The following is a 9,901-nucleotide window of genomic DNA, read 5'->3' on the forward strand; positions in this document are numbered from 1 at the left end:
TGCAGATGACACCACATTTATGGCAAAAAGTGAAGAATTAAAGAGCCTCTTGTTGAAAGAGGAGAGTGAAAAAGTTGGCTTAAAACTCAGCATTAAGAAAACTAAGATCATGGCATCTAGTCCCATCACTTCATGGCAAATAGATGGGGGAAACAGTGGAAAAAGTGACAGACTTTATTTTTGGGGGCTCCAAAATCACTGCAGATGGTGACTGCAGCCATGAAATTAAAAGACACTTGCTTCTTGGAAGAAAAATTACCACCAACCTAGATAGCATATTAAAAAACAGAGACATTACTTTCCCAACAAAGGGCCATCTAGTCAAGGCTATGATTTTTCCAGTAGTCACGTATGGATGTGAGAGTTGCACTATGAAGAAAGCCAAGCTCTGAAGAATTGATGCTTTTGAACTATGGTATTGGAGAAGACTCTTGCGAGTCCCTTGGATTGCAAGCAGATCCAACCAGTCCATCTAAAGGAAATCAGTCCTGAATATTCATTGGAAGGGCTGATGCTGAAGCTGAAACTCCAATACTTTGGCCACCTGATGGGAAGAACCGACTCATTGGAAAAGACCCTGATGCTGGAAAAGACCCTGATGCTGGGAAAGATTGAAGGCAGGAAGAGAAGGGGGCGAAGGGGAAGGGGGCATCACCAACTAAATAGATATGAGTTTGAGTAAGCTCCGGGAGTTGGTGATGGACAGGGAGACCTGGTGTGCTGCAGTCCATGGGGTCGCAAAGAGTCGGACACGACTGAGTGACTGAACTGAAAATGTTATTCTTAGCTAGTAGCATCAGCCTGACTAATTTAACAGTTAATAAAACATGCTTGATTCAGAAAATTTAAGAAACAGAGAAGCACAAAATAAAAAATACACCCAAATAATCTATAATAAACTCATACCTCTCAAGAAACCACTGTTAATATTTGGATGTCTGTTTCTAACCATGTATTTGTCGTCACTGTTTATATAGTTTATTAATTCTTCAACAAATATTTATTGGCACCTTGGAATGCCATGCCTGTGCTAGGTGCTAGGGGTATAGTTGTGTTTTTTTAATAATTAAAAAAATTTTTGAAACAATTACAAACTAAAGATTCAACCAGTCAATCCTAAAGGAAATCAACCCTGAATATTCATTGGAAGGACTGATGCTGAAGCTGAAGCTCCAATACTTTGGCCACCTGATCTGAAGAGCCCACTCATTGGAAAAGACTCTGATGCTGGGGAAGATTGAAGGCAGGAGAAGAAGGGGGTGACAGAGGATGAGATGGTTGGATGGCATCACTGACTCAATGGACATGAATTTAAGCAAGTTCTGGGAGATAGTGAAGGACAGGGAAGCCTGGCATGCTGCCGTCCATGGGGTTGAAAAGAGCTGGACACGCCTGAGCGACTGAACAACAAACTAAAAGAAAATTTCAGCTAGTACAGAGACTTTTCACATTGGAATACTCTTAGTTGTGTTTTTCAAATGAGGATGTTCTCCTACATGCTCTCAAGATAACTGTCAAATTCAGGAAATTAACATTTTTATACCACTACCATCTAATCCTTGGTCTCACTCAGTTATCACCTATTGTCCCAATACTTTCCTTTATGGCAAAAGTATCAATTCAGAATCACATGTGTTTAGTTATATCTGTTAAGTCTTCTTCAGTCTTTCTTTAATTTTAATAACCTTGACGCTTTTGAATATTATAGTCCAGTTGATTTATAGAATGTCATTTAGCTTGGGTCCTCAGTTTGGTTTTGTCTTATGTTTTCCATGATTGGCTCCAGATTGTATCTTCAATAGGAAAATCAGAGAAGTGAAGGCATTCTTATTGCATCCTGTCAGAAGGCACATGATTTTGGTTGGTCCCATTATAGATGATGATGTTAATTTTCACTTCTCGATTAAGGTGACAGCAGGCAGCCTTCTCCTATGTAAAGTCACTCTTTTTTAAATTAAAAAAAAACAAAAACCAAGTCATAGAGGCTCACAGGAATTTGCAAAAATAGTCCAGAGAGGTCCCTGTCCCTTTCGTATAACTTTACCTGTGGTAATATCTCGTATAACCATAGCACAAAATCACTGTTTTTTGTAATTTGTTAGTATTTATGAGTCTATGTAAATATCCTATTCTTTATCAAACATTTAATTAATTAACTTATTTATGGGCGTATGTTTTTCAGTGGGCTAAATCCGTCCTTATCATTATTTATTTTGATGCTCAAATAGTCCCAGATTTGCTCTTCCTGACTGCGTCTGTGTCCTTTTTACTTGCCTCATCATTCTTTGGTCATTCTCTTCTGGAAAAAAAGTATTCCAGGCTCATCTTGTTCTTTTCCTGCCCAAGCCTGAAATGAGTCATTTACCTAAGGTGTCCCAGTCTCATTTAGCGGAAATTGGTATTTAGAAGCCAAGATCTAAGTGCTAAGTGTACTCATTGCTGTTAGGATATCCCTGTTCCAAGTATACTGCAACTTAGGGTTAAAGTTGGAAATATATACCCACACACTGTCAAATACAACACAAACACATGTCCATGTTTACATCTATATTAACCCTATCTTGATAACCATGAGTTCACACCAATACCTCCAATTCCAATCCATCACCATGGGGCTCATTCAAGCTTTTTCTCTTTCTATATTTGTATCTCCCTTCCCCAACAGTAAAATTATCATTGCCTTTTTAAAAAAAAATTTGCTTATTTGAACAATCCCTCTGTATGTGGCCATACATATAGGAGTCTCTCCCCACTGCAGATGTCCTCCTAACCCCACATGGGTTCTGAGAATCTGTGCTGGGTCATACTCTCCACCCCTAACAAAGAGGATGCCAGCACTCCATGTGAAAATGTAGTTTTGGAGAGACAAAAATCCTTCCTTTCTTTCAAGGAGTTTACATTCTAATGGTGGGGGAAGGGGAACAAAGAAAGAAAAAGTAAAACATGAGGTAATAAGTGCAATAAAAAACAACAACAGGATAATGTGACAAGAAGTGACTGAGGTGCTATTGTGGGTTGGTGATGCTGATCTCTTCATGCACTCCGCCAACCCTTTTCTGGCTCTCTGCACGTCTACAAAATGTATTATGTTGGCTCCTCTGTGACTTCCTTCCTGTTTTTCCCTTTCTTTTTGGCCGCTCTGTGTGGTGTGTGGAACTTTCCTGACTGGGATCAAGCCTGGTTCCCTGCAGTGGGAACACAAGAGTCTTAACTACTGGACCACTAGGGAAGTTCTGGAGCCCGCTTTCTGACTGAATTCAACCAGTAGGAGACTGGGGGAGTGGGAGGAGAGAGAATCCCTTGCCTGCTTTGGGATGTATTTTCTGGCATTGGCCCATTCCCTGGTTCTAGTGCTTATCAGGCTCCCCAGATTCCATTTCTTCCCCTTGTCCCTTCAAGGCCCTTAGTGGTAATAACTTCTTTCTGTTACTAGCTCATGGGTGCCCCAATGGTCTTATCTTGTCTGTTTTTATCCTGCTTACACCTTTGTTAATAATATCTTCATTAAAGTCCCTTATCATTGAGTTGGAGTCTATTTCAGGAAAAGGCTCGTTCAGGAAATGACTCTTCATGTTTAAACAATATGGTGAATCATTTTTCAGGTCAATACATATTCTTATACTGTATGATTTCAAAAACTCAATTTGATCAGGAAAACATTAGCCAGGTTTTTCCTTATGGAATTGTGTGCGAAGTGGAATCCCTCCTTGTCCTGCACCTAACCTGAGACCTCAGAAGCTTGAGTTGTGCTTTCAAGGGGGCAACACTGATCTTGGAGAGGCAGCAGTGATTGGTAGCGTGAAGCGAGCTGTTAATTCCCTGCCCAGGAATTGAACCTGGGTATAGTCAAGACTCTGGTTTTTCCTGTGGTCATGTATGGATGTGAGAGTTGGACTGTGAAGAAGGCTGAGCGCCGAAGAATTGATGCTTTTGAACTGTGGTGCTGGAGAAGACTCTTGAGAGTCCCTTGGACTGCAAGGAGATCCAACCAGTCCATTCTGAAAGAGATCAACCCTGGGATTTCTTTGGAAGGAATGATGCTAAAGCTGAAACTCCAGTACTTTGGCCACCTCATGTGAAGAGTTGACTCATTGGAAAAGACTCTGATGCTGGGAGGGATTGGGGGCAGGAGGAGAAGGGGATGACAGATGATGAGATGGCTGGATGGCACCACTGACTTGATGGACGTGAGTCTGAGTGAACTCCGGGAGTTGGTGATGGACAGGGAGGCCTGGCGTGCTGCGATTCATGGGGTCGCGAAGAGTCGGACATGACTGAGCGACTGAACTGAACTGATGCTGGATGAAAACCAGGGATCTAGTCATCAGACCAGAAAGGGTTAGAGGCTAGAGGTTAGAAGCTATTTTCCCTTGGCTCTTGCCGCTAGTGAAAAATGCATTTCTCATGGAGACAAAAACTATAAAAGCAGGTACATAGTTTATTATTAGAGACATAGCGCAAGTGGGAGAGCACACAGAGAAACTGTTATGCTAGAAGCAAGGCAGAGATGCACACCTGGAGAGAAAGACATGGGCATCCTCCTTAAGAGGCGAGCACAGAAAAGAGGCGGTTAAATCATTTATATAGGGCGGTTCTTCCAGGTCTTTGTCTTCCTTCTGGCCAATCACCTTGTTTTGTCCCCCTTGGCTAATTTGTTTCAGAACCTTCCCCATAGATGTGCACACATCTCTCAGCCAATATGGATCTTGACGCAAAGGCATCTGGGAGAAGCAAGATTGATTGTGGCCTAGCATTGGCCCCTGACTTTTGACCCCTGAGGAGTCTTTCTGCGCATGTGTAGTGTTTCCCTTGCCGCAAGGAGGGGTAATATGTGATCTCTTGATCCCTTACGCAAACAAGGTTTAACCCCTCTCTGTTTCTGTCATGACTATTATCTTAAGGGGGCTTCCCTGGTGGCTCAGATGGTAAAGCGTCTGCCTGCAGTGCAGGAGACCCAGGTTCGATCCCTGGGTCGGGAAGATCCCCTAGAGAAGGAAATGGCAACCTACTCCAGCATTCTTGCCTGGAAAATCCCATTGTCGGAGGAGCCTAATAGGTTACAGTCCATGGGGTCTCAAAGAGTTGGACACAACTAAGCGACTTCACTTTCTTTTTTCATTATCTTAAGGTGTTCACAAAGAGACAAAGCCTGGCTATTTACCCTGTTTCTGTTGTTACTTCCATTTAGGCGGGCAAACAGGAGGCTGATTGTAAATGCCTCACCTGGAGCCACCTATCTCTGTTTCAGGAAATGCAAACAGGATGCTAGTTTTAAGTGTCCACCTGGAGCCCAATTGTAAACCGGAGGCTGGTTGTAAATGCCTAGCCTGGGGCCCCTGTGTTTCCTGCTCAGTGTGCCACACGTTGCGACTCTACACCCTCAGGGCATCCAGATTAGCCCAGAAATGCCTTTTTTGGCCTCTTTTGGATACAGAGTATTGTCTTCATCAGGATTCATCCTCAGTTGTGCATTTCTTCAGCCCCTGCCCACCTAAAGAGGGTTCTCGGCCATTAGGCATCAGCCGAGCCCTTTCTGGGTCATGTAGGTCGTGCAGAAGCCTACTTCTTTTATTACCATGCCTCCTTAGTGCCGGGCTTCCCTGGTGGCCCAGATGGTAAAGAATCTGCCTGAAATTCGGGAGACTGGGTTCAATCTCTGGGGTGGGAAGATCCCCGCAGAAGGAAATGGTAACCCACTACAATATTCTTTCCTGAAAAATTCCATGGGCAGAGGAGCCTGATGGGCATCAGTCCATGGGATGGCAAAGAGTGGGACATGACTGAGAGACTAGCATTTTCACTTTCTTTCACTTAGTGCCAAGGACTGTGTTTCCATTTGGAGGATTCTGCAAATAATTAAAACCGCACCCCCATCTCTCATGAAACATTTGCAAGCCTGGAGGTCTTCCCAAATTGGTCTACAATGGAAGTGAGAAAGGGCTTGCTGAAGAGTACCTTGCTAGAGCTTCCGTGTGGTTAGTCGCTCCATTGTGTCTGACTCAGAGTAGCCCGCCAGGCTGCTCTGTCCATGGGATTCTCCAGGCAAGAATATTGGAATGGGTTGCCATGCCCTCCTCCAGGGGATCTTCCCAACCCAGGGATCGAACCCAGGTCTCCTGCACTGCAGGTGGATTCTTTACTGTCTGAGCCACCAGGGAAGCCCAGAACTTCTGTGAGCGTGATTCAAATATTTCCTCAGCAAGATTGAAGAACATTAAAGGAATTTGCATTGTTTCCCGTGATTGGCTTTATCAGTGTCAACAGCTTTATAGAAGTAGGAAGCTGTAGATTGAGAGAAGGAAAAAAAATATCCTGCAGAATAAGAACAGGAAAAAAAAAGATTCATGCATGTAATTGTTCCAAATTTAATGCCTCCCTGGTAAATTCTGCATTTGAGTTTCTGTTTAGCACTGATAGGAGGATTGCCTTTAGGGGACAGGAGGAAGGGAGTAGGGAAGTATTCGGCTTCCGTTTAGATTTAGGGAACTACAGTGGACTTGAAGCAGAACTGAATTCATCAAGAAACCCACGTACTTGCACTTGGGGAGGCTTTTTACAAATCTGGTGGGAATGTCATTCCTGATCCCAGGAGAGGAAACTGTGGTGTTTCTGTTGTATTTTCTAGAATCATATATATATAGACAGTCAAGTAAACCAAGAAGGCTAAAGTATGGAGCCTCCGCAACCACAAATAGCGTCCTCTCCTCTCTCAGATGAATCAACACTGAAAGCTACATGCTCTCACAAAATTAATTTCTTCCTTGTTTTCTCCCAAATTTAACTATCTAGTCCTCTGTTAAGCATTAAAAGAGGTAATTTGAGGTACTGTGATCCCACTTTTCCAGATTAGAGAAACACTACACTCTGGATAAAGAAGAAAACATTTGAAGGTGTTTTGTATATTGGAAGGAAGACAGTTTTTTTGGCCTCACCTCGTGGCATGCAGAGTCCCCTCCTTCCCCCAATCAGGGATCAAACCCCAGCCCCCTGCAGTGGAAGCTTAACCATTGGACCACCAGGGAAATTGACACACCTTATAAATTACATTGCTTATTATTGTTGACGATCATCTCACATGCAGTCTAGAGCGTGAGACTGTGCCATGGAGTCAGTCAGCCTGTGTTCAAATTCCTGTTCCTTTCCTATTTAGCTGTAGGATCTTGGGCATGTTTCTTAACCTCTCTGAGCCTGTTTCCCCAAGTGAAAAGTAATGATACTAAGGCTATCCACCTCCATGTGAAGATTAAATACATGTGGATTTTGCAAAGCACTTAGAACAGTGCTTGACCCACTGTGAGCACCTAAGAACTCAGTGAAACAGAACCTCTACAGTTGCGCTGTAATCGTCTTCCACACAGAGGGCATCCCAGAAGCTCAACTGTACTCTCTTAAGAGAGCAGGGAGAATCGCAGAGGGTGGCTTCCAGGCTTCCTTTTTCCCATTCTGAGGCATAAGTGTGATTTTCCACCCTCATGTCTCAAGTGATACCTCCTTCAAACGAGGCTAAGTGTCAGCCATGGTAGGTTTTGTGGCAGAAGCTTTAACCATTTCATTTTACAGTGGAGGCTTCCCCAGAACAAGCTTCTCTTTCTATAAATTGTTTCCTCTCACTGCACCTTTGTGGATGGGGTCTCATGGTGGGATCGGCTCATTTTCTGGAGCTAAATAAACATTTGTTCCCACTAGCCCCACAGTGCTCGTGCCCCTAGTGATGAGCGGGAGCATTGCCCACTGCTGCCGATGCCATTAGGGACGCCCTGGTAGAGTTGTGATGATTTGCCGGGGGGGGGGGGGGGGGGGGGGTGTCAGAGGCAGAGAAAGCACAGCTGGGGCTTTCCGCCCCCAGCAGATCGTGTCGTGCAAGCAGCCAGAGCAATCATTTTTAGACTAGTGAAGTCAGGACATAAATTCTAAGGGGAATAAAAATGAGTGAGATAAAGGCTTTGAGGTCTGTGATTTAGAGTCGTTTTTCAGGTTTCGGAGATGTTGAATAAATTAAGGTAATATGACAATGCAATTGAAAGGATACTTCGTAAGAGAGTAACAGCTTGAGCAGCTCTGTATTAAGGAAGGATCTCTGAGTTGGTTTCGTTGTCAGAGTTTGCACTTTCCGGCCAAAGCCTACACTCTCCATGCTCTGTAAATATGCGTTTTAAGTGCTGAGCTGTGGGGGACGTCTTCAGAATGAATAGGGCCCATGGCAGTGCAATATGCAATGCATAAGTGTGGCAAAATCCACTGGTCCCTGGACTATAAGACCGAAGCAGCCTCTGCAGATACTCTGCTTGTGCATGGCCATCTGATTGGCGAGAATGCTGAACTGATACCAACATGAGATTGTTATAGGAATAGGTGATTCTCAGAATTTGCTTAAGGTAGGCTGGACTATCCAATGCAAAGTGTTTGTCGGTGCTGATTTTAGATGAGATTTTTTGGCTAGATGGACTGAGATTTGCAGATAGATGGATGTCCTAGTCACTCCTCTTCATGCAAAGCACCAGAAAGCCAGTCAGGCTAGCACAAGCCAGAGCAGAATCTAGCAGAAGGATTTTGGGGTATGTCATGGTGTCTAAACCAACCTTCCTTCTCTGGTAGCTCAGTCAGTAAAGAATCTGCCTGCAATTCAGGAGACCAGCTTCCATCCCAGGGTCAGGAAGATCCCCTGGAGAAGGAAATGGCAACCCACTCAAGTATTCTTGCCTGGAAAATCTCATGGACAGGGGAGCCTGGCAGGTAACAGTTCATGGGGTTGCAAGAGTCAGACATGACTCAGTGACTAAACCACTACCAAGGTGTCTAAGGGGAGGTAGCACTGGAATTAGGAATCAGGAACCCAGGTGATTTTTATCTTTGCCTTTTGAAAGCTACGTGAACTCTCATCTCTGCTTCTCTCTGCACATCTGATTCTTGTCCTTGACATAAATCTCTGCAGCCTTGCACCTACCCTGATAAGCAATATAAATATAAATATAAATATAAAAGGTCTAATAATGTTTAAGAAATGAGGAGATGTAACTAAACAAATCTAAGGAAAAGTGGCCTCTGACAAAAAAAAAAGGTAGAACCCAGAGTTCAAGAAAAATGAAGAAAGATTCAGATTTCCTTGGCATCAATTGGCATCACTAGGAGGGAAGAAATGTCCAGGTCCCCCAGCGATAATACCGTGAGAGTGAAGGGAGCCAGGACTGTCAAACCGCTCTGAGTGAGGCACCAGGCAAGAACCTGGTGGAGTCAAGAGGGAGCTGAAGGAAGAGAAACTCTTATATTGTATAAATGCTGAAATCAGGTCTGTGTGTTTGAGAATTTTTTGACGGTCCTGCTGACTCAGGTCTAGGCAATATGGGTAATAAATTGGACATGTCCTTGCAGCTTCACCTAGTTTTATAGTTGACATTGCTACTAGAGAAAGCTGGCCTGGAAAAGGTGAAAAATACTCTGTAAAAATGAAGGTTACTTCACTGGTGATCCAGTGACTAAGACTCCACACTTCCAATGCAGGTTATGAAAGACAGAGTTTCATCCCTGAATCAGGAATCTAGATTCCACGTGTGCAACTAAAGATCCTGTGTGCTACAACTAAGACCCAACAAATATTGAGTGCAGTTATCTATGCTATACAGTAGGCCCTTATTGGTTAGTTTATATATTATAGTGTATATATGTTAATCCCAGACTTCTAATTTATCCTTCCCTTGCCCCTTTGGTAACCATACGTTTCTCTTCTATGTCTGTGGGTCTATTTCTGCTTTGTATCTTCTTTTTAAAAGATTTTAAATTTATTTTTTAACTGAAGGATAGTTGCTTTAAGTATCTTCTTGTTTAGATTCCACATATTGCAGTAGAATGTAAGTGATAACATATGATATGCTATTTGTCTTTGGCTTAACTTGACATAATAATC

At 43.3% G+C, this 9,901-nt stretch overlaps 1 non-coding gene across 1 annotated transcript; it reads left to right on the forward strand.

The window, feature by feature from the left end:
- Positions 4,908-4,979, forward strand: TRNAC-GCA. The gene has a single exon. It is a non-coding gene; the product is annotated as a tRNA-Cys (tRNA).

The sequence above is a fragment of the Capra hircus genome, chromosome 10 (assembly GCF_001704415.2).
Source record: "Capra hircus breed San Clemente chromosome 10, ASM170441v1, whole genome shotgun sequence".
In the NCBI taxonomy this organism is placed as follows: domain Eukaryota; kingdom Metazoa; phylum Chordata; class Mammalia; order Artiodactyla; family Bovidae; genus Capra; species Capra hircus.